Source organism: Dasypus novemcinctus, chromosome 19 (genome assembly GCF_030445035.2).
Source record: "Dasypus novemcinctus isolate mDasNov1 chromosome 19, mDasNov1.1.hap2, whole genome shotgun sequence".
In the NCBI taxonomy this organism is placed as follows: Eukaryota; Metazoa; Chordata; class Mammalia; order Cingulata; family Dasypodidae; genus Dasypus; species Dasypus novemcinctus.
The window spans coordinates 22,326,907-22,351,710 of record NC_080691.1 but is presented as its reverse complement, the minus strand read 5'-3'; the positions used below and the strand labels follow the sequence as shown (position 1 = coordinate 22,351,710).

Here is a 24,804-nt window from a genome sequence, read left to right as displayed (position 1 = left end):
AGTCAAATGGGAGAGAGTGTAAACTACAATATAAACTATAATCCATGCTTCGTGGCAATGCTCCAAAATGTGTTTATCAGTTGCAATGAATGTACCACACTGATGAATGTGGGAAAATGTGGGAGGTGTATGGAGCGGGGCATATGGGAATCCCCTATATATTCTCTGTAACATTTATGTAATCAAAGTATTTCTTTTTTTTATTTTATTTTTTATTTTTTTTAAAGATTTATTTTTATTTATTTAATTTCCCTCCCCTCCCCCGGTTGTCTGTTTTCTGTGTCTCTTTGCTGCGTCTTGTTTCTCTGTCCGCTTCTGTTGTCATCAGCGGCACTGGAAGTGTGGGCGGCGCCATTCCTGGGCAGGCTGCACTTTCTTGCGCGCTGGGCGGCTCTCCTTATGGGTGCACTCCTTGCGCGTGGGGCTCCCCTACGCGGGGGACACCCCTGCGTGGCAGGGCACTCCTTGCGTGCATCAGCACTGCGCATGGGCCAGCTCCACACCGGTCAAGGAGGCCCCGGGCTTGAACCGCGGACCTCCCATGTGGTAGACGGACGCCCTAACCACTGGGCCAAAGTCCGTTTCCTATTTTATTTTTTAATTATCTTTTTTTAAGTGAATAGATCATATAAAACATTACATTAAAAAACACAAGAGTGCTCGCTTCGGCAACACATATACTAAAATTGGAACGATACAGAGAAGATTAGCATGGCCCCTGCGCAAGGATGACACGCAAATTCGTGAAGCGTTCCATATTTTTCAATGTCTGGTGGTTGCCCCTGGGGCACCATCCAGGGCAACTCTAGGTCCCGGGGGCGCCTCCACCTCTCGTCTCTTCCTGCCATTCCCCGTGCCCATCGGCCACCATGTCCACTTTTCCCACAAAGCTGATGCTTTTAAACTACACAAGAACTTGCTGAAGAACTCAATGTCAACCATTCTACAGTTGTTTGGCATTTGAAGCAAATTGAAAAGGTGAAAAAGTTTAATAAGTGGGTGCCTCATGAGCTGACTGAAAATTTAAAAAATCATCATTTCAAAGTACTTCTCTTATTCTATGCAACAATAATGAAACATTTCTCCATTGGATTGTGACATGTGATGAAAAGTGGATTTTATACAACAACCAGCAATGACCAGCTCAGTGGCTGGACCAAGAAGAGCTCCAAAGCACTTCCCAAAGCCAAACTTGCACCAAAAAAAAGGCCATGGTCACTGTTGTGGTTTGTTGCCACTACAACTTTCTGAATTCCAGCAAAACCATTACATCTGAGAAGTATGCTCAGCAAATCAATGAGATGCACCAAAAACTGCAACACCTGCAGCCAGCATTGGTCAATAGAGAGGGCCCAATTCTTCTCCATGACAACACCCAATGGCATGTCACACAACCAACACTTCAAAAGTTAAGTGAATTGGGATACAAAGTTTTGCCTCATCTGCCATATTCACCTGACCTCTCGCCAACTAACTACCACTTCTTCAAGCGTCTTGGCAACTTTTTGCACGGGAAACACTTCCACAACTAGCAGGTAGCAGAAAATGCTTTCCAAAAGTTCGTTGCATCCTGAAGCATGGATTTTTATGCTACAGGAATAAGCAAACTTATTTTTCATTGGCAAAAATGTGTTGATTGTAATGGTTCCTATTTTGATTAATAAAGATGTGTTTGAGCCTAAAAAAAAAAAAAAAAAACACACAAGAGGTTCCTACATACCCTACTCCTCACCCCTCACCCCCATCATTTTTTACTGTATTTTTTGAAGATACATAGTTCACCAAAAAAGTTACATTAAAAAATATAAGAGGTTCCCATACACCCCACACACATACCCCCCACTCCTCCCACACCAACAACCTCTTTCATCATCGTGGCACTTTCATTGCATTTGGTGAACACATTTTGGAGCACTCTTGCTCCACATGGATAATAGTTTGCCTTGTAGTTTACACTCTCCCCCAGTTCATTCAGTGGGTTATGGCAGGATATATAATGTCCAGCATCTGTCCCTGCAATATGATTTAAGACAACTCCAAGCCCTGAAAATGCCCCCTCATCACATCTCTTCTTCCCTCTCCCTGCCCTCAGTAACTACCGTGGCCACTTTCTCCACATCAATGATATAATTTCTTCCATTACTAGTCACAGTTGTTCTATAGTAGAATACCAGTAAGTCCACTCTAATCCATATTTTATTCCTCCATCCTGTGGACCCTGGGATGGTGATGTCCACTCCACCTCTATATTGAGAGGGGGGGCTTAGATCCCACATGAATGATGGATGCAATTCTCCTGCTTGCAGTTGTAGGCACTCTTGGTTTCCTGGTGTGGTGGTTGACCATCTTCACCTCCCTGTTAGCTGACCTGGGTAAGTCCAATGAACCAGAGAGTAGGAGCTGCAACTCTCCTGAGGCTCAGGGCCCACCCAGCTGGCACATGGACAGTCCAGAGATTCAAGTCTCCTGAGTATACACCAACCCTAGCACCAACCACAGATTCAGTAAAAGTGACAGAAGAGGCATGTGTAGAAAGGTCACATCTGAGTCCAACTCTATCACACTCAGGAACACAAATTCCAAAGTAGGGCCCACTGACATGGCATTGAACTCCAGAGCCATCTGCTATGACCATAGAACCTGTGGGTCTCCATAGCCCTCAGGAAAACCAGTACCTGGGATTGTATCTACTTTGGCTGTCTCTGGGATCCTGCTGAGGCATGCATAAGGGCGACCCCTCTGATGACCTCCCAACTCTTTTTGGAAGATTCTTAGCCATATAAATTCATTTGTCTTTGCCATTTCCCCTTTTTGCTCAAGGTCAAAAAGCGGTTTTTAATACATGATCCTACATGTAGGCCGAGATATTCTGCTGGTCTGAGTTGACCCTTTTATTCAAGGTCTCTTTCTAGTTGCATCACCACTCAGTGAGCTGATGCCTACAGGGGTGAAATCTATGATAAGCTGGAGTAATTACAGTTAAAATTGACAACTGAGAGAGTGCTGAGTTCCTGCCTAGGGGAGTTCTGTCACATTCCCCAATGGAACAGCAACAATCCCCCAAGTGCAAGGGCAAAGACCAACGAAGAATGACGGTCCAATGATGAGCCCTTGATAATGATGACTATTCTTAGGAGCCTGTGTGCCTGAAATAAGAACAAGGCCTAAAGCTGCAGGGTGCCTAAGAGTTACCTCCTGAGAGCCGCCATGTTGCTCAAATGTGGCCACTCTCTAAGCCAAACTCAGCATGTAAATGTACTACCTTCCCCCCAGCATGGGGCATGACTCCCTGGTGCAGAGGGATTACTACCAATCACTAACTGGTGATACAACTAGACTAAGTCTCTTTAAGAAAAAAAAAAGTGGGGGAAAAAAAGACATATCTGAGGTCCTACTCTATACATGGCACTGCCCTAAGTGCTTCACAAGAATTTTTTTCACTTAATTCTCACAGCAACATTAGGAGAGCAAGCACTATGAACATCCCCGTTTTACAGGTGATGCTCCTGAGGCTTCAGCAGGCTAAGGGGTCCGTTCTGAAGTCATGTAGTTGGAAGGTGGTGTCATTGAATTTAATTCAAGACCACTCTGCTAAAATGTCTCCATAATAAGGAGCTTGAGCTTGATAAATGTTCGGTAAATTGATGAATGAAAAGAAAAAAAGGAGAGAAGTTTGGTTTAGTCCAATAAGGACTCATTAAATTGTAGCTATCGTTGTTAAAATTCATTCTTTCATGCAACAAGTATTTATTTACCAAATAAATACCAGTGCTAAGGACTATCCTAGGTGCTGAAGACACAGTAGGAAATATAACATACCCAAGCCCTTGGTGAAATGGTTGATTCCAGGCTGAGAAAAGAAACATTCAAGATGAGCCTGCAACATTTTGTGCTGCCAGAAAGCAAAGAGGTGCTCAAAAAAGACAAAGTATATCAAAAGGGCGCAGGAGCCAACATGAAGAAACTCTCAATGTCCAAAACTAGAACAATTTGGACAATAAAATAAATTACCCAAAGAATAAAATAGGTATCCATGGGCTCATACTGGTAATAATAAAGAATTGCATAAATAAATTAGTAAGCAGGGGAGAAGGAACCGTTCTCTATAGTAGAACTCCAATTAATAAATGTAGAAGGAAAGAGGAAATTTTTTTTAAAATGCCATTAGGCAAACAATAATAATTGTTGCAGGCAAAATCCACCAATGGATGCTAAAATTAGTGAGCAAAGTATGATGAGGAAAAAGGATATTTGCATAGACTTAAAGTATGTCTTTACAAGATACTTGTTCATTACAATGGGGGAAATGGCAACCTTACCTAGGAAAAACCTGGTGGACACCACTTAACCAAGGGGTCAAGGTCAACATCGCCTGTAGCGAGGCATAGCAACATCACACGCCCCTGACGTGATGCACTGAGAAGCGCTCGGCATCCCTTCTGGGCTGTCCTTGCCCCACCATGGATAAACCCCATCTAATCGTGAGTCAGTAGCAGGACATTCTACAAAATAACTCGCCAGTCCTCTTCAAAAGTGCCAAGCAAAAGACAAAGGACGGAGAGACTGTCACAGACGGAGGAGACGAAGGGGACATGATGACTAACTGCCACGTGGTGGGGGGCGGCTGGAATTCAAGTCCAGGCAAGGAAAAGCACACTAGTGGGAAAACTGGCAGATTCCAGGGAGTTCTGTAAATCAGTCGATCGTTCTGTATCAGTGTCGATTTTCTGGTTTTGACAACTGTACTTTCATTGTGTAAGACATTAAATTAGGGGGAGCAGGGGAAGGATAGAGGGTAACCTCAGTAGTATGTTCGCAACTTTTCCGTAGGTCTAAAATTATTTCAAAATAAAAAGTGTTTAGAAACCGTCTGCTCTGTTGGAGCTGGCATTTAGTGGAGGGAGACAGAAAATAGACAAAATAAATGCAACATCGAATACATTCGATGGTAAGAAGTACAATGGAGAAAAATAAAGGAGGGGAGGAGAATCGAGAGTGCAAGGTTGTGAAGGGCTAGAATTTTTAACTGGGTGTAAAAGAAGGCAGAGCATTTGAATAAGGATCTGACGTGGGTGAGGGAGTGAGGCCTGCAGATCTCTCAGGCAGAGGGACCAGCAGGTGCAAAGGTCCTGAGGCAGGGGTAGGCTCGGTATGCTAGAGAAACAGCAGAGAGCCCATCGGGGCTGCAGCACTGTGAGTGAGGGGGAGATGGCTGGGAGACGAGGACAGAGAGAGGATGGGGCAGGGGAAGGGAGGGCGGGGGCCACCGGGTCTCCCAGACCAGGGGGAGGATTTTGAGTGAGTTGGGAGCCCTGGGAGGGTTCTAAGCACACCCTTCCCAGGGAAGCCAGGAGCCGCCACTGACCCTGGGAGTCAGCACCCAGCCACCTCCTGCCCGAGCCCAGCTCCAGGGTGTCTATTTGGCTGGGAAGCAGGCTCAGTCCTCCATTCAAGCTCTCAGACAATGTGGCCATGCGCCTCAGCCAAATCTGCATCTTGCCCACATGCCACCTCCACGACTCTGAGCCCCCGTGTCCACCCCGCTGGGAGGCGACACAGAGGAGAGGCTGTCCCTGCGCTTGCAGGTTATCAGGACTAGACTGGGATTAACAGTGTTCCACAGCTTTATGGCTTCGTGGGATTCTCACGCCAGTGGGAAGGGACTTGCCCGAGGTCCCTGAGTGAAATGGACCCTTGCCCAGCAGGGTGATTGCTCCGGGGGCGGCACAGAACGCGGGCTGGTAGCTGAGAGGACTCAGCAGGATTGGGCACTGGAGTTCGAGGCCAGCTGGGCTACCCCTGGGCAACTCTGTTTCCTCATCAGTAAAATGGGTGATGACAGAACCTAGGGGATGCAGACATCCCACAAATTTTTATCAAGCAGCTTCTCTTTTTTTTCATTTTTTATTATCTTTTTTTAAGATACATAGATCATATAAAATACTACATTTAAAAATATAAGAGGTTCCCATATACTCCACTCCCCACACCCCCCACTCCTCCCACATCGACAACTTCTTTCATTAGTGTGGTCCATTCATTGCATTTGATGTGTACAATTTGGAGCATTGCTACACAGCATGGATTATAGTTTATGTTGTAGTTCACACTCTCTCCCAGTCCATTCAGTGGATTATGGCAGGATATATAATGTCCTGCATCTGTCCCTGCAATACTACTGAGGACAACTCCAAGTCCCAAAAATGTCCCCATATCACACCCATTTTTCCCTCTCCCTTCCTTCAGCAACCCCTGTGGCCACTGTCTCCATATCAATGATATAATTTCTTCCATTGCCAGAGTTACAATAATTCTATAGTCAGATACCAGTAAGTCCACTTTAGTTCATGTTGTATTCCTCCATCCTGCGGACCCTGGGATGGTGATGTCCACTCCACCTCTAAATCGAGAGGGGGCTTAGATCCCACATCGCTGATGAATGAGATTCTCAGGCTTGCAGCTATGGACTCTCTCGGTTCCCTGGTGTGGTGGTTGACCATCCTCACCTCCCTGTTAGCCGACCTGGGTAAGTCCAACGAGCCGGAGAGTAGGAGCTGCAACTCTGCTGAGGCTCAGAGCCCAGCTGGCACATGGGCAGTCCAGAGATTCAAGTCCCCTGAGTATACACAAACCCCAGCGCCAACCACAGGTTCAGTAAAGGTGGCAGAAGAGGCATGTGTGGAAAGGTCACATCTGCGTTCAAGCACCTTCTACGTGCCAATTCCTAGGGATACAGAAGTGAACCAAATGGACGAGGTCTCTGCCCTCATGGGGAGACAGACAAGAAGAGATGACAAATGGATTTCTAAAGTAGTAACTGCTGCGATGAACTAGAAAGCAGGAGAAGGATGGAGAGTAAAGGGTGTCATTTCCAGCAGAACGGTCAGGGTGGACTCTGAGGGGGGGACATGTGTGCTGGGACCTGCAGGAAGGGAGCCAGTCTCTGCAGGAAGAGCGTTCCAGGCTGAGGGACCCGCACGTGCAAACGCCCTGAGGTGGGAATGTTCTTGGTTTCAGCTTAAACAACAGGAATTTATGGGCTCACAGTTTTGAGGCTGGAGGAATTCCAAAATGGAGGTGGCAGCAAGGCAATGCTTTCTCCTCAAGCCCTGTAACCTCCAGGGGCTGGCTGGCCGGCAGTCCTTGAGTCCCTTGGCTCTCCCATCATCCTGCAACGTCCTCTCCTTTCCCTTCCGGCTTCCGGAGCCTTCGGCTTCTGGCTCCTCCCTGCGGCCTTCTCTCTCTCTCTCTCTCTCTCTGAATTTCTCCCACTTATGAAGACTCCAGTAACCTGGATTAAGGCGCACCCTCACACAGTAGGGCCACAGTTTGAACATAAATAATAGCACTGAATTCTGTATTTGAATGTGGTTAAACGGGGAAATACATATTACTGGAATGAAAACCATAGGCTGCACAAAACAAACTCCAATATAAACCACAGACTATACTTAATAGCACAATTATAAAAACAGTCTTTCATTCATTGTAACAAACGAACTACACTGAAGCAAGTTATTAATAGAAGGAAGGGTATATCAGAACTCTATTTTCTGCATGATTTTTCAGCAAACCTACAACTTCTCTAATAAAAAAATATATATATATATATTTTTTAAATAATAACAACACCTCCAAGAGCTCCTCCTTGCCGCGGCCCCACCCTCCGGAAGCACACCAACATGAAGCACACGTGTTTTGGGAGGTGCATGATTCAACGGACCAACAAGAAATCCACGGATTTTTTTTTTCCTTTTTAAGCTTGAAAAGCAGTCATATGGATCATCTTCAGGAGCATCGAACTTATCTTGAAGCACTTGCTAAAAATGCTCAAGTTTCTACCTCAGAACAATCGAATCTTCAGTGAGACTGAGGAACCTGCATCTCCGCAAATGCCCTGGGTGTCCCCTAAGCACCTGGCGTCTGAGCTCCACTCCTCGAGAGGACTCTTGGGGCCCTAAGGGGTCCTGAAACCCGGATTCAGCGAGTGTGGATGCCGCACGGCATCGCCCGTCCACTTTCCCACCCAACCCCACCCTGTGAGCTGGTGGGCTCTTAAAAGAAAGCAGGTGCAGCCCGGGCCGACGAATCTATGCAGCCTTTCAGCTGGGAACTACTCCCACCCCGAAGCCCTGAGCGGGAACCGGCCCACTGGGCGTCCTCGGTTCTGTCTCTTCCCTCCTGGGAGAGCTAATACCGCACAGAACATGGAAGGAGGGAATTTTTTATTCTCATTTTTTTAATCTTTTTTTTTAAATGATACATAGATCACACAAAATGGCCCATTAAAAAATAAACGAAGGAAGGAATTTAAAGTTCCAGCGTTAATAGCAGCACCCCAGTCTTGCCGCCGTGCGGGGACCAAGGGTGTCCCACGGTGGGAGGGAACTGGGCCCAGGGCTGCGGCCTCCTGCGGGGTAAGCTCACCTGCGCGGGTCCCGGACCAGCCGCCGCCGGGCGCTCCCGCTCAGCAGGACGTGCCGCCCTGGCTGGACCAAGCAGCTTCTCTCCGCTGCGATGGAGGCTGACCCTGGGAAGCAGAGGTGGTAGGTCTAAGAACCAGGAGACGGGTGCCCCGGAGCCTCAACCAGACAGGAGCAAGAGGCAGCATCTGGCTCCTTTGCTTCCTGCCCTCAGTTTCCCTGTGGCTCCCAGGATCCTTTTTTTTTTTTTTTTAACTTTTTTTCTCTATTTTTTTAAAATGTTACATTAAAAAAATATAAGGTCCCCATATACCCCCCTCCCCCCTCCCCCCACTCCTCCCACATCAACACCCTCTTTCATCATCACGGGTCCTTCATTGCATTTGGTGGATACATTTTGGAGCACTGCTGCACCCCATGGATAGTGGTTTACATTGTAGTTTACACTCTCCCCCAGTCCACCCAGTGGGCCATGGCAGGACATACAATGTCCAGCATCTGTCCCTACAGTACCACCCAGGGCAGTAGCTGCTGAGGGCAGGGAGAGGGAAGAAGAGGTGGTACTGCAGGACCAGTATTTTTATACTCAGTTCTCCTTCTGTGTTTAAGCCTTGATGAATCCATTCCCCCAAAATGCCCCCAAGTACAAAGTGTCAGGCATTTATATCTGAAATAATCCCGGAGGTGCCTGCTGGACTGTTCGGATACAGGCGACTCTTCCTGATTTCCATCATCGTGCGCCCCCCTGAGGTCCTCCTGCATCCGGGGTTGTTAGGAGAATTTTAAGAGTCTCAGAGCCCTTGAAAATTCTGTGCTTTAGTCTTTTGATTTTGTCGGTGATATGCTGAGGCACAGAGATTGGACTTGACTTGCTCAAGGTCACACAGAGGTTGAAGAGCAAGGCTAGAATGTGAACCCAGGTCACCTGGCTCTGAATAGACGTTAAAGAGCTGCAGAGCATGAGTCCTTCTTCCTTCTTTCACCTTTTCCATCTCCTTCCTTCTTTTTTTTTTTTTTTTTAATTACAGAGATGTTGCTGGGAGAGCCACTGCAGGGGTAGGGGGAAGGAGCAGATACAGTGGGTAAGAAGTCAAATGCTGGAATCAGGGGACACTGGGTCAAAACCTATCTCCCTTCTCCTAAGAAAGGAACATTGCTCTATGCCTCAGTTTCCTTACCTGCAAAATGTTGAAAAAAATAGCACTGATCTCAGGGTTGGTGTGAGGATGAAACAAGATAGTACACAGTACCCGGCAGATGTAAGAGTTCATTAAACAGTAGCTTCTCTGATTATTGTCGATGAAGCCATTGTTATTAGCGGAGCCGAAAAAACTGAATGAGAATTAGGACACACCTAAAAGAAGTCAGGCTGCAGGCAAGGAGGGCTCTCAGGAAAAAGACTGAAATTCCAAGTCACCTCCCAGCTACCCACCACCCTCTGGCACCTGTCGCCTCAACTGTGCTGGGGAATTCCAGGCAGAATTCACGAAGCCACCCAGCACCTCTCTGGACCATTTTTTCATGTTTGTCTGGAGAATGCAAATAGATTGCCATTGGAGGAATCGTAAACTCAAAGAAAATAAAAATATGGAGAGGGAAGCGGATTTGGCTCAACGGGTAGGGCATCCGCCTACCACATGGGAGGTCCAAGGTTCAAACCCCGGGCCTCCTGACCCAAGTGGAGCTGGCCCATGCGCAGTGCTGATGTGCGCAAGGAGTGCCCTGCCACGCAGGGGTGTCCCCCGCGTAGGGGAGCCCCACGCGCAAGGAGTGCGCCCCGTAAGGAGAGCTGCCCCACACGGAAAAAGGGCAGCCTGCCCAGGAGTGGCGCCGCACACATGGAGAGCTGATGCAGCAAGATGACGCAACAAAAAGAAACACAGATTCCAGGTGCCACTGACAAGAATACAAGCGGACACAGAAGAACACCCAGTGAATGGACACAGAGAACAGACAACTGCGGAGAGGGGTGGGAAGGAGAGAGAAATAAATTTTAAAATCTTAGAAATATATATGGAGAAAGATTCAGGAACAAAGATATGTATCACAGCTAGGCATAAAAAAGAAAAGTTAGCATCAACCAAAAATGGCCACCCACAAGGGAGTGGTATATAGATGAGGAGGGCTGCTCAATGAAATTTTACCTACCCATTAAAAATGTTCACGAAGCCAGGCAGCACAGAGAGAAACACTCAGGAGGAAATGCTAAATGATGAAGAGAGGATATGAAACTGTTATGCACAATATAAACAGCCATGGTTTTAATATATATATATATATCAAAAAAAAAAAAAAGAAAAAGTGCACGAAAATGTTCCCAGTGGCTGTTTGGGTGGTAGGATTATAGATCATTTTCATTGTTCTTTTTTTTAAAATTAATTATTTAATGAGTTTGTCCTCTTCATAACAGGAAAAAATATATATGTTTAAAAATTAAACATTTGTTGATGTGTGTGTGCCAAAGAATTTTAGACCTGGAAAATCTTATAGGTCATGTAGTCCAATCCTCTCACCCAACAGGTGAGGAAACTGAGGTTCAGATAGTTGAACAATCTGCCCACAGTCACACAGCTGATGAGCAGGAGAGCTGGGATTCAGACTCAGGAGTTTGGAATGTCCATTCAGGTTTGGTTTTTTAAACCCAGCAGGTATACTAGAGATGACAGGGGTTCTTAACCTTTTTTGTTCCAGGACCCCTTTGCCATTCAGGTGAAATGAGTACTACTGTAATGCATTGCATACATTCATAAGTGAAGGAAATGCGAGATTTCCATTAGAGGCCAGAGAAAATAAAGATACTAAGTTGATTTTCTTCAATTCAAGCTCTGAAATCTTTCCGTAGATCCCTTGGGGGGCCTATGGTCCCCTGCTAGAGAAGGGAGGAAAACTTAAAAAAAGAAAAAAGAAGGAAGGAAGGGGAAGGAAGTGTGGGGGGGTAGAGGCGGGGATGGGGGGTGAAGAAGAGAGGATCTTAAACGCTTCCCAAGCTACCTATGATTTTTTTCCCCAAACATTTTGAGGTTTATGTAGCCCTGCTCATTTTCATAAAGGCTGATCATCTTAATTTTGCCAAGCCTCTGCAAAACATTTCCTCTCACTAATATTCCCCAAGGTGAGAAAAATCGCAGGAAATAACCAAAGAAAAATTTTTCACCTTCTTATTTAATTACCACTGTTCTTATCTATTAGGGTGCTCACCAAGATCTGGAATTTAAATGTTTCCCCCTGAAAGCTGGTGTGCATGCAAGGCGGTGATGCTGCGGGCATAGTATCAAGAAAAGTTCATTTAGAACATTTAATTCCACTGGGAAAATGGGCTTCTATAATTTACTGTCCTCGGCCATTAGTGCTTTGACAGCGCAGAAATTTAAAATTTTAGTCACATCTCACATCTTGTAAACCAACTGCACAAATTTGTTAATAAAAATTCTACCTTGACTAAACTACATCCAAGCACAAACCAGCTAACAAGCCCCGCTGGCCCCCATACGCAAAATACAGAAAGGATATTAGCCAAGTCCCTCATCTGGAGGGGTTTATTTCACAGTCATAAAAGTTGAAAAGGGCCTGGTTGATGGGAAAGATGGGAGGGTAGGGAAGAGAGAGACTGAGAGAGAAAGGGAAAGAGGGAATTTAATGTTAGTCCAGAGAGAAATGGAGAGAGAACCAGAGGAGCAGAGATTAAAAAACAAAAACAAAAACCGAGATACAGCCAGCCAAAGGAAGAAATAGAGAGGCAAAGAAACATCAGCACAGAGGTTGAGAGGCTGCAGACAGAGGAACAGAATGAGCGACAAGGCTTTCTGGCAACAGGTCAGAACCCCAGGATTCTGTATCTGGGACATGGAGCAAAGCTTCTGGTGTGTTCTTAGCAGGCTAGCCCTGAAAGCATGCATTTTCTGCCGAAGCATGTCAGAGTATAAGGGCTGACGGCTGCAGCCCGGGAAATGCCAAGTTCAGGGTGACTTTTAAAACCCACGTTTTCTCTCTCCACGGTGGTCTGAAGTCACCGGAAGTGGTCATTAGGGCACACCGAGGCTTTGTTTGCCCCCAGCCTCTGCTGACGTTTGTAACCTCAGGATTTGGCTCGGATGTGCTCTCTGGGCTGATATTTAACGAGTGCTATAAATAATGATAGTGAGGCAAAGAGAAATCATGTCTTATCCAAGCGCGTGACTCAGGGAGGCGAGATCTGCACCCACAGCTCAGCTGTTAACCACCAAGCCTCCTTTCCAAGTCCCTGCTGGGAAGGTCCACTTAGGCAGCCACTGGAGTCCCAGCTGGCCGGGGAAATCCATCCCTCCCCATCCGCTTCCATCCGAAACCCATCCCTCCCCAGCGCTTTGTCTAGAAAGTTCTTCCCTTCCTCCCGCCACCGTCCTCCCCCAACCCCCCGAGGTTTAAAATCCTGCACCTTCTTTTAGATCTCAGTTCTACCATCATTTCCCCGGGAAAGACTTCCCCGGTTTTCTTGACCAGGAACCCGCCCGCCTTAACTATACTCTTTTCTGGCATCACATACCCTTCTTAGGACTCACCACAGTTGCAGTTTACATTTTCTTGTGTGGTTCTTTAACATCCGGCCCCTACTGCAGGAATGCCACCATGGGGAACTGCACCCGTTTTGGGCCCATGCCTGAACCCACAGTGGCCCCCACGGAGCCCCTGGCCCATAGTGGGTGCTTTTCGTATCTGCCTTGAATTAATCCATTAATGGATAGCCAAGAGGGTGAATGAAATAACTAGACATAAATGCCAAGGCCAAGATTAGAAAGATGGAGATGGGTAAATGCCATCAGAAACACGCAAGGGGGATGAAAGCAATACTAGGAGAGGAGCAGGAAACCACTGTTTTGTTATGAATGTGTTATCCTTTGACCTTTAAGCTTTGCACTTGTATTACTTTGATCCAGTAAAATGATTTTTAAATGATTTCATGAAAATTAAAAGTAACTATTCTACCAGAATTTTTATTTCTTTTAATTCAAGAAGAAAGATTAAAGGGAAAGGAGGGCGAGGAGTTTCCCAAAAGGAAGATCCGGGGAAAACGTCAGGGAGGAGAGTTATCTGGGAGGGCAATCCCCGAAGCTGGATCTGGGGTGCCCACGGTTGACTTCTGAGAAAGTCACCCCTAGGAAAGGAGCTTGGTTCTGAAAGTTCCAGGGGCTTGAGCCTGCACGTTGGTTGAAGCCAGCCTTGCTGTCTGTGACCTAACTGGGCCCAGACTCAGTCCCCAAACCAAAGGCAACCCAACATGACCTGAGGGACACCAGCAATGAAACTCTGCCCAATAGGAGGGCAGCACATTTCAAACCCAGCCAATCAGATTCTCTCTTCGGAAGTGGACCGACCAGAGCAGGAGTCAGTTCTAAATTGAGACATACAATTGAATTGAGGGAGAGCCTCAATGAAATTGTGTGCAAAATAAAATATATGTGAGGGAAGCGGATGTGGCTCAAGCAGTTGGGCACCCACCTACCGCATGGAAGGTCCCGGGTTTGGTTCCCAGTGCCTCCTAAAGAAGACGAGCAAGACAGCCAGCTGACGCAATTGGTTGGCGTGGCAAGCTGACGCAAGAAGATGATGCAATGAGATGACACAACAAGGAGATACAATGAGAGAACAACAAGCAGGGAGTGGAGGTGGCTCAAGTGATTAGGCATCTCCCTCCCACATGAGAGGTCCTGGGTTCGGTTCCTGGTGCCTCCTAAAAAAAGAAAGATGAGTAGACAGCGAGTACAAACAAGGGGAAAGGGAAATAAATAAAATGAATCTTGAAAAAATAAAATGTGTGATTTTCCCAGGCTTTCTAGCTTTCATCAAATTCACAAAAGACTCTGCGATGAAAGAAGGCTGAGAATTAGGAAATGATGAAGGTGAAATTTTTTATAAGTTTTTTCAATTTGGAAGATTTCATGTAAAAATCTAGACATCCAACTTCTTTCCCAAAAGCTATATGGAGTGGTGAGCATGTAATTTCATGTAAATAGAGCAATTCACCATATCCCTACCTCTCCTGTATTTTTCTTACCCAGTCTGCTTCACTTTTTACATTTTATGCCTGAACCCTGTAAGCATTTGAGTTGGCAACTCCTAGTTGTCAAAAAGTTGCTAATTCAGGGAAACGGACTTTGGCCCAGTGGTTAGGGCGTCCGTCTACCATATGGGAGGTCCGCGGTTCAAACCCCGGGCCTCCTTGACCCATGTGGAGCTGGCCATGCGCAGCGCTGATGCGCGCAAGGAGTGCCGTGCCACGCAAGGGTGTCCCACCACGCAAGGGTGTCCTCCGCGTGGGGGAGCCCCACGCGCAAGGAGTGCGCCAGTGAGGAAAGCCGCCCAGCGTGAAAAGAAAGTGCAGCCTGCCCAGGAATGGCGCCGCCCACACTTCCCGTGCCGCTGACGACAACAGAAGCGGACAAAGAAACAAGACGCAGCAAATGGACACCAAGAACAGACAACCAGGGGAGGGGGGGAAAATAAATAAATAAATAAATCTTTAAAAAAAAGTTGCTAATTCAAACTAAAATGTGAGTGGCTGATATGTTTGCATTTTTATTTATTTTAACAAAGTATTACATATATTTTTTAAGATTTAGTTTTTAAATTTATTTCTCCCTACCCCCTCATTGTTTCGCACTTGCTGTTTCTTTTCATCTCCATGTTTCTTTGGGAGGCACTGAGAACCAAAACCTGGGACCTCCTATATTGGAGGGAGGCACCTAATTGCTTGAGCCATTTCCATTCCCTGCTTTGTTGTGTCTCTCCTTGTGTTTTTCTTCTTGTGTCTCTTGTTGAGTCATCTTGTTGTGTCAGCCTTTCATGCCTGACCATTGCACCAGCTTGCTGTCTTGCTTGTCCTCTTTTAGAAGGCATCGGGGATCTCTGCTCCCTGCTTTGTTGTGTCTCTCATCATGTTTTTCTTCTTGTGCTTCTTGTTGCATCAGCTTGCTGTGCCAGCCAGTCACACCAGCTCGCTGTCTTCTTTAGAAGGCACTGGAAACCAAACCAGGGACCTCCCCTGTGGTAGGCCGGAGCTCAATCACCTGAACTACATCTGCGTCCCATGTTTGCATTTTTAAATTCACTTGAGCCACATCTGCTTCCCATTTTTGCATTTTTAAATAAGAACTGTTGAACCCATCAGCCTCTAATAATGGAAGTTATAAGAGAAATATTTTTGAGGCCCCCTCAGCCCATGCTTACACTCCCCACTCTCAACCCCATTCAGTTTGGACCCAAAAAACAGAAATCCAGCTCTAGGCATTCTACCTCCAAAGGCTTTCTAACACTTTATAGACCTTCCCAGATTTCTCTGCATTCTATTTTCAGTTTTATTTCATTTACTGGGGTTTTTTGTTTTGTTTTTGCTTTTGTTTTTTATATTGTGCGTGTGCATGTGTGAGCTTTGGCTTTTATAATTTTATAATTTGGCCATTATAATTTTGCCTCTAAAAAGCATCTTGGCACCTAACAAAATGCGCAATCAGCAGCTCCCTGTGACTGACTCACTCATACTTTCGAAAGCGCCTGTTTTCCTCGCTGGTTCTGAGGCACAATCACAGACAGCCACCACTGCTGGGGCCACGCTGAGAAACACCCTGGGACCTTGGCGTAATAAAATGCTGCACCGTTTGAACCTGCCTCATGCTGGGCCCATTTTCCTAGCTGCTTGGCACCTGCAAAGGGACAAAATGGCTTTGAATGGAGGGGTGGCGGAGAGGAAAGCACAGGCGCCCCAGTCTGTGGTGTCCTTTGCACTACCAGCCTGGGACGGGGGCTTTCGCGGTCACGCCGAGGGGGAGTGGTTTTTGCCTGCGGCTTAGTGTCTGAGAGGCGGAATCTGTACTCTGCTCGAGTCAGTCACGTTTGATTCAGGCTTCCTGAGCATCGCGACGTGCCGAGCAGGAGGTCTTACATTTGGGGATGCAAAGATGAGGAAGGCAGTGCCTCAGCTCTGTGCCTTGAAGCCGCTTAGGGGCGATCAGACAAAAACGCAAAGAAATAACAAATAGAGTCATCCAGCTCCCGTAAGAGAAATCCGACCTTTCCTCCAAGCACTTAGGGGCACATTGCTGTGACCACCACCAGGCACCATCCTCGGTCGACCAGGTCCCCGTGGCCCCTCCTGCCTCCCAAGAGAGACCAAGTGCCACCAACACTGAGCTCCTGGCTCCACCCATTCCTGGTTTCCTCGTCCTCGGTCTTTCCTGAGCCTTGAGACTGTGGCGTGTCTATTTTTTGTTTACGCTGGTTTTCACTTCTCTCTTTTAATTGAAAGGGCCCTGCCTAATGAAAATATATACAAAATGCTTACTTAGGTTTTGTCACTTCACCCTCAAAACGATCCTGGTAAGATTTCCTCGTGGGAGCAGCTCAGGGCTTTGAAGAGGGTTCACTGGGCAGCAAGCATTCCTGAAGAAAATCCTTCCCTCCATCAAAGCATCTGAGTATCAAGACACGGACGGGGGGCGACAGCAGCGAGAGGTGATAGCCAGGAAGGCGGGCCAGGAGGGAGGTGGATGACGCTCATCCAGACCAAGAGGCCTGGAGCAGCTACGGATCCCCCTAAAATGCAGACCCGGATTCAGTAGGTCTGGGGCGGGTCCTGGAACTCAGCACCCCCCCCCCTGTGATGTGACGCCAGGGCCCTGGGACCACCTTTTTAAATTTATTTTTTAGGATTTATTTTATTTATGCCCCCTCCCCCATTGTCTGCTCTCTATGTCCCTTTGCTGTGTGTTCTTTTGTGTCCGCTTGTATTCTCGGTGGCACCAGCAATCTGTGTCTCTTTTTGGTTGCATCATCTTGCTGCATCAGCTCTCTGTGTGAGCTGTGCCACTCCTGGGCGGGCTGTGCTTTTCTCCTGCGGGGCGGCTCAATGCAGGGCGCACTGCTTGCGCGTGGGGTTCCCCTACACGGGGACATCCCCGCGTGGCACGGCACTCCTTGCGCGCATCAGCACTGCGCATGGGCCAGCTCACCACACCAGTCAGGAGGCCTGGGGTTTGAACCCTGGACCTCCCATGTGGTAGGCAGACGTTCTATCCATTGAGCCACGTCCACTACCTTTCGAGCAGCCAGGACTTAGACCAGCCAGGGGGGCTAGCACAGCGCTGGCTGCCGAACAGGTTTTAACCTGGCTCATATGGAGTTTTGAAAAATTAAAACCTGTTATTATATTAGTTTCTCTACTTTTGTGTATGTTTAACTTTTGTTTTTAAAAGGCTTTTTTAAAAGGTTAATTGCCAAAACCTGAAGGTGACTTCACTTAAAAGTCACAATTTCTGGCCTCTCAAGAAATCGGGTAATCTGGCCACAGTGGATGGCCAATCCTGCCCGGCAGCGAAGGCTGGAGCTGAGTAGGGGCGGTTCCTGCCGCTTCCCTGCTGCGCCCTGCTGCACCCCTGCTGCACCCCTGCTGCACCCCCGCGGAGGTGAAGAGCCTACACTCGGCAGCCACCCTGCCTGGGTTCCCATCCTGGCTCGATGCCTCCCATTTTACATTGGGCAAATGGCTTTAACCATGCTCTGCCTCAGTTTCCCTATCTGTAGAATGGGAGTAACAGCAAGCAGCAAGCTCAGGGGGTGTGATGAGGATTAAATAAACAACTGCGTGGGAAGTCCTTTAGACAGACCGCGGTGGCAGTGTGCACGTCAGCTGGCAGCCCCAGGCTTAGGGAGTGACATGGCAAGGCCCTTGCCAGTGGGCGAAGCCAGAGGAGACCTTAATCCTGGGAAAAGCAAATGCCCTGAAGTGGAGGTGAGGGTCCAAGTCGGCCAGAGGCGCACTCTCAAGTGGCCAAATTTCAAGAGCTTCTGGGTCTCCCCCTCTCCCCCTAGAAAAGACACTGACCCTTAACAAGACCTTCAGGGCCCCTGGGTTGCAGGGAGAAGGCGCACAGCCAGCACCCTGTGGCTACCCTCTGCCAAGCCCGGGAAGAGGGACACCCCTGGGGGCGCTCGCCGCGGGGCTCCCACCACCACCTGTTCTCTGCGACTGGCACACCCGTGCAGGGACCCGCCCCCAAATCTAGTGGGATGCCTGGGGTCCCGCGCCTCTCCCCGCCGCCCCACCCCCAGTTCCAGCGCAGCCCCCATTCCAGCAGTCCCATTCCTGAGGGCCGCGTCCTGCGGCCCCCTCGCCGCCCCAGACAGCCCCCCACGGCCTTCCCCCCAGGGCAGGCTGCAGCCCCCGGGGGCGCGTGGCGGCCCGCCCCCTTCCCCGCAGCCCCCACGGGCCTCCCTTCCCTACCAGCAGGCTCGAGGCGCCCCTCCCTCTCCGCCTCCAGCCGTATCCCCTCTGCTGCCGCCGCAGGCCACCCGTGGGACCCTCGATCACCAAGACCACCCCCCCACGCACACGCGCGCACACAAGCCCTGCCCTTGACGTGGGAGCAGCGAGCGATCCTCATCCCCCTTGAAAGAGCCAAGGGCAGGGTTCGAAAGGCCACGCCCACCCCCTTCCCTCTCCCACCGCCACCCCCTAAAAGAAAAGGGCCTCTCCGAGGTAGGTTTCCAGGTAGGTTTCCGGGCTGCAGGAACTCGTGCCTCCGCTCCTTCCTCCCGCCTTCAGCCATTCATTCCTTTGGCTGTTTTTCAGCTGCACGTAGTCTTGGCCGCCTCCGGGCCTTTGCACCTGCTTCCGCTCTCGCCAGGGGCCTCACAGGAACGTCAAGGGCTCAGGGGTGGCCTGGGCAGCGAGGCGACCTCCTAGAGGGCCTCCAGCTCTAGCGAGCGACTCGGCAGGGGCCTGCAGGGCACTGTCAGCCAGTTTGCCGAACCTCTTGGAGATTCCAATGAAAGGGAGCCGTGGGAAGTATTAAATGAATGCCTGTCTCTTAGCAGGCGTCCAGGACTCTCGGCTATCACCGTCTGCTTGCCTTCAGCATGCCACCCAGCCCCAAGGCCGAAGTGGAGCAGAACATCTTTCTAGTGTCAAAATCATCTCCTCCTCTTCCTCTTCAAAGCAAGTGATGTAAACCAATGGGTTGTGGCCAGATGCGACCTGCCCGGTACCTTGTCTTTGGTTTAACTGATGTTTCAGAAAAATGTGAATTAATTGCCAACAGTTGAAAACAGGGAAATCATATAAATTTGGGGACTTCCAGCTACTCTTTGATAAATAGGAAGTTTGGGCCACGCTGAACCCACTTCCCTGGGCTCTGGCGCTCCCAGGGCAGGCCCTTTACCTCTGCTTGCCCGTTTCCCCTTAGCCCACTTGCTCTTCTGCAGAGTCTTCTGGCCCCAGAGGTCTTTTGAGTTGAGACTAATGATACCGAGTTAACTCCAGTTACTCCCAAGAAGTAGCTATCGTCATCCCATTTTACAGGTAAGGAAACTGAGGCACAGAGCTGCCTGGTACCTTGCCCAAGATCACACAGTTAATAAACAGCAGAACTGGGACTTGAACCCAGTCTTTATTACCAAAAAACAAGTGCCTGAGCATGCTAACGGGGGCGAAATCATTCAAACCAAACCATTTTTATTAATAGCACACTTTGAACGCCAATTTTCTGGGGTTGTTTAACAAGAACTTCAATTTTTAGCATCATCTAAATTGGTAGTGCCCTCTCCCACACTCACCCCACCTCCTCATTTTTCTCGTTTAAGCACTTTTGAAAAATTCTAAAGGTTTGACTAAAACTGAAAATGTTTCTTATTTCATCCATTCTAGTTACCGGCAACTGTAGGTGTTTTTTCCTTTCCATTTCTTTTTTTCTTTTTTTAGCTTCTTTATTTATATTTTACTCTTTGTAGTTGGTAAACTCCCTCTTACCAGCTGCTTGCAAAATTAAAATGCCTTTACCCTTAAGTTTCCAATTTGGGTCATGCACTCTTTCGGCTTAATAACCACACATATGAGAAGATACAGGTGCACATACACACCTACACACACACTCTTCCTCTCCTAACAGCTCGGTGTCTCTCCAGGTCTCCATGTCCCAAAATATATTTAGAGATCTTAAATGTGAGCACCAAAGCCACTCGGTTTTTAAATGAGCATTATCTGATGAACATTATTGTACCTTGTACATAAAGGTTTCAGAAAATTTTGTTGCACTCATTAGCCATAAAAGTGATCCTATATTATTGTCCTTAAAGAAAAGTTAATGTTATTTAGGTTATGGTTTTAAAAGATTCTTTGTATAGTGAGTATCAGCTGGTTCATAAATGGGATTGTGGCTGGAAAGGGTTGTCTAGGGATGTAAGTGTCATTTGAAAGAAAGCTAGAGAATAATCTAGGGATTGAATAGCACAGTGAACCCAGAAGTGGGTGAAAATTGTGGTTGATGGTACAGATGCCAGAGTGTCCTTCTGTGGTGAGAATGCGGAGAAGCGTGGGAAAAATACAATTAATGTAACCTATTGTCTATAGTTAACAGCAATACTGGAATATTCTTGCATCAATGCCAAAGATGTACTGTGTTACTAATAGGGGGGTATGGAAAAAATATGCCAAATGTACACTATGGACCATACTTAGTGGTAATAGTCTGATGATACTATCTCACAATCCGTAGCAAATATTCCGCAGTGGTGGAGGGAATTCTACACGTGTACATGACTGTTTCGTAAGTGTGCAACTTCTGTAATAAAAATAAGTATAACAATAAAAAGGGGAGCAGATGTGGCCCAAGCAGTTGAGCACCTGCCTCCTACATGGGAGGTCCTGGGTTCAGTTCCCAGTGCCTCCTAGCGAAGACAAACAAACAATGAGCAAGACAACAAGCAAACACAAATGAGCAGGGAGCAGATGTGGCTCAAGCAGTTGGGCACCCGCCTCCCATGTGGGAGGTACAGGGTTCCATTCCCAGTGCCTCCTAGAGAAAAAACTAAAAACAGACAGTGAGGGGGGCAGGGGGAGGAAAAAAGAAATGAAACCCTTAAAAAATATAACTAGAGCAAAGAAAGCCAGACACAAAAGAATAAATACTGATTGATTTCCTTCAGAGGAAGTCCAAGAACAGGCAAAATTAGTCAGTGGTGATGGAAATAAAAACAGTACTTAACCTTGGTGCAGGGACCAGGACATGTACTGGAAAGGGTCACAACAAAAATTTCTGGAGGGAGGCTTTGCCATCACTACCACTGAAAGTGTATATAATATGTTCTCATCAAAATCCTACCCAGGGGGAGGTGGGCAGTCGGGTATATGGGAACCTCTTATATTTTTTAATGTAATATTTTGTGTGATCTATGTATCTTTTTTTAAAAAGACAATAAAAAATATTTTTAAAAAAAGCTTGAGCAGAAACTGCCAAATTAAAAAAAAAAAAAATCCTATCCACTATCTTTAAATGGGAGAGGCAATAAAGATCAGGCAATAACAATAAATAAAGAAAAGTATGATACAAAAGAATACCAATTAGCAGTAGACACTAATAAAAGTCAGAATTGAGGACTAATGGCTACCATTAATGATGCCATTGTTTGAGGGTGAAAAACTGTTTTCTTCCTAAAGACCTACTATGTTTTATATTTTCACCTTGTACATATTGTTCTCCTTGGCTGGACTCTTATACTGAACTAACAAACTCTTAATAATCTTGTTTGGAGAAGAGATTCACTAAGTAAGAAATGGTCTGAAATATTATTAAAGCAAAAAAAAATCTTGGTCTTTTAAAGATATGAAATATTTACAGATGAAATGGTGTGATATCTGGGATTTAACAATTTGGCCAGACTCATATAATGAGGATCAATGACAAATGTTTTACCTAAGAAGGTTTTGAGCTGCTCTATCAGTTAGGATTCTTTAAAATGAACATGAACAAAGCACAACTTAAAACTGGGAAAAAGAAGAAAAATTACTGGACCCCTAACTGAGCAGTCCAGGAAGTGATAGAACTTTCAGGCACAGCATGGCTGGGGCGACCAGCTTTCTTTCAATATCTCCTCAGCTCTGCTGTCTGCCGTGCTGTTACCTCATGGGGACAAAATGGTTGCCAGCAGCCCCAGGCCCACAGCCCCTCAGGTTCAAGCCCAGCAGATAAGAACAGGCCTCTTTTGTGGAAGCAAAGTTCCGAGCCTCACCGTGATTGCCCAGTCTTTATCTAACGCCCATTTCTGAACCAGCCATTGTGGCTAGTGGAATGGGAAGCACTGATTCACACAGGCTTGGGACACCTGAAAAAGAAGAGGGAATTGAATCCATAGAGAATGACAACAAATGTCCCTGACATGTGTCTATTTCTCTGCTGACAACACATGGGTTGGTTGCAAGAGAAAACTAATACAGCCTGTGTCCAACTTCAGGTGACTGCAGAAAGAAATTCAGTAGTGGTCCATCCTGTCCAGGGAAAGCCAACTAAGGGGGAAATTAGTTTAAAAACAAACAAGCCATGCCTCTTCTGTCACCTTTACTGGACCTGTGGTTGGCGGTAGGGATGGTCCATACTCAGGGGACTTGAATCTCCGGACTGCCCATGAGCCAGCTGGGCCCTGAGCCTCAGCAGAGTGACAACTGCTACTCTCTGGTTCGTTGGTGTTACCCAGGCCAGCTAACAGGGAGGGGAAGATGGTCAACCACCACACCAGGGAATCAAGAGTGCCTACAACTGTAAGCAGAGGAATTGTATCCATCACCCATGTGGAATCTAAGCCCCCTCTTGATCTAGAGGTGGAGAGGACATCACCATCCCAGGGTCCACAGAATGGAGGAATAAAATATGGACTAGAGCGGACTTACTGATATTCTACTAGAAAACTATTGTGACAAGTAATAGAAGAAATTTTAGCATCGAGGTGAAGAAAGTGGCCACAGTAGTTGCTGAGGGCAGGGGGAGGGTAGAAAAGATGTGATGTGGGGGCATTTTTGGGATTTTGAGTTGTCCTAAATGATATTGCAGGGCCAGATGCTGGATCTTATATATCCTGCCATAACCCACTGAATGTACTGGGGGAGAGTGAAAACTACAGGGTAAACTATTATCTGTGTAGTGTAGCAGTGCCCCAAAATGTGTTCACGGAGTGCGATGAGTGTGCCACAATGATGGGGGAGGTTGTTGGTGTGGGAGGAGTGGGGTGGGGGGCTGGGGGTATACAGGAACCGCTTATATTTTTTAGTGTAACATTTTTTTTGTGATGTATATATCTTCAAAAAAATACAATTTACAAAAATGATGTGGTGGCGGGTGGGGAGTGGGTTATATGTGAACCTCTTATGTTTTTTGTTTTTTTATGTTTTTTAGTGCAACATTCCTTGTGATCTATTAACTTTAATTAAAAACAAAAACCCTCAAGTGGCCATTATTGGGACATATGAAAAAATTGGAACATAGACTATAAACTTTATCTCAATGTTAAATTTCTTAAGCTTGAAAACTGCACCTAAGGTGGTAACATAAATGAATATAGTTGTTCTTAGATGGAACTATTAAGTATTAAGGAGCATAATGTAGACAACCTACTGTCAAACGTTTAGAAAATAGAGATTAGGTGATAGATATAGATAGGAAAAATGATAGAATGATAAACAGCAAATGTGACAATATGTTAAAAGTTGGTGGATATAGGTATATTAGGGAGGAAGTTGGAATTCTCTGTGTTTTGTATTATTTTTGCAACTGCCTCAGAAGTCTGAAATTATTTCAAAACAAGATTTTAAAAATTAAAAACTCCCGTGGCATCATTGTTTGAACGTAGGAGTTCTACAGAAAGCTCCACTACAATTATGGGTGCGGAAATACTGCAGGATAAATATGATATATAGTTGGTACTTCATTAGGCAGCTGTAGCATACAGGGTCTGCGGGAAGTGGACTTGGCCCAGTAGCTAGGGCATCCACCTACCACATGGGAGGTCCCGGGTTCAAACCCCGGGCCTCCTTGACCCGCGTGGAGCTGGCCCATGCGCAGTGCTGATGCGCACAAGGAGTGCCCTGCCACGCAGGGGTGTCCCCCGCGTAGGGGTGTCCCCCGCGTAGGGGTGTCCCCGCGTAGGGGGAGCCCCACACGCAAAGGGTGCGCCTGGTGGGGAGAGCTGCCCAGTGCAAAGGAGAGTTCCACCTGCCCAGGAGTGGCGCTGCCCACGTGGAGAGCTGGCGCAACGAGGTGACGCAGCAGAGGGAAACACAGATTCCCGCGCGGCTGACAACAACAGAGGTGGACAGGGAAGAGCGCGCAGCAAATGGACACAGGGAACAGATGACTGAGGGCGGGGAGGGAGGAGAGAGAGAGAGAGAGAGAGAGAGAGAGAGAGAGATGATAAAAAAAGATCAAGGTCTGGAGTCAAACAAACCTAGGTCAGATCCAGGCCCTGGGCGAGTGGCCTCCTCTCTTGGAGACTCAGTTTCCCCATCTGTGAATGAAATGGGCTTAATAATAACACCCACCTCCTAGTTCTTGTGCGGTTTCAGTAAGACACTATATGAGAAGTACCT

The 24,804-nt window shown here is 47.1% G+C and overlaps 1 non-coding gene across 1 annotated transcript; it reads left to right on the top strand.

Annotated features, from left to right (window-relative positions):
- Nucleotides 1–656: 656 nt before the first annotated feature.
- LOC111766003 (U6 spliceosomal RNA) lies at nt 657–763 on the top strand. The gene has a single exon (XR_002798177.1). It is a non-coding gene; the product is annotated as a U6 spliceosomal RNA (small nuclear RNA).
- The last annotated feature ends 24,041 nt before the right edge of the window (nt 764–24,804 follow it).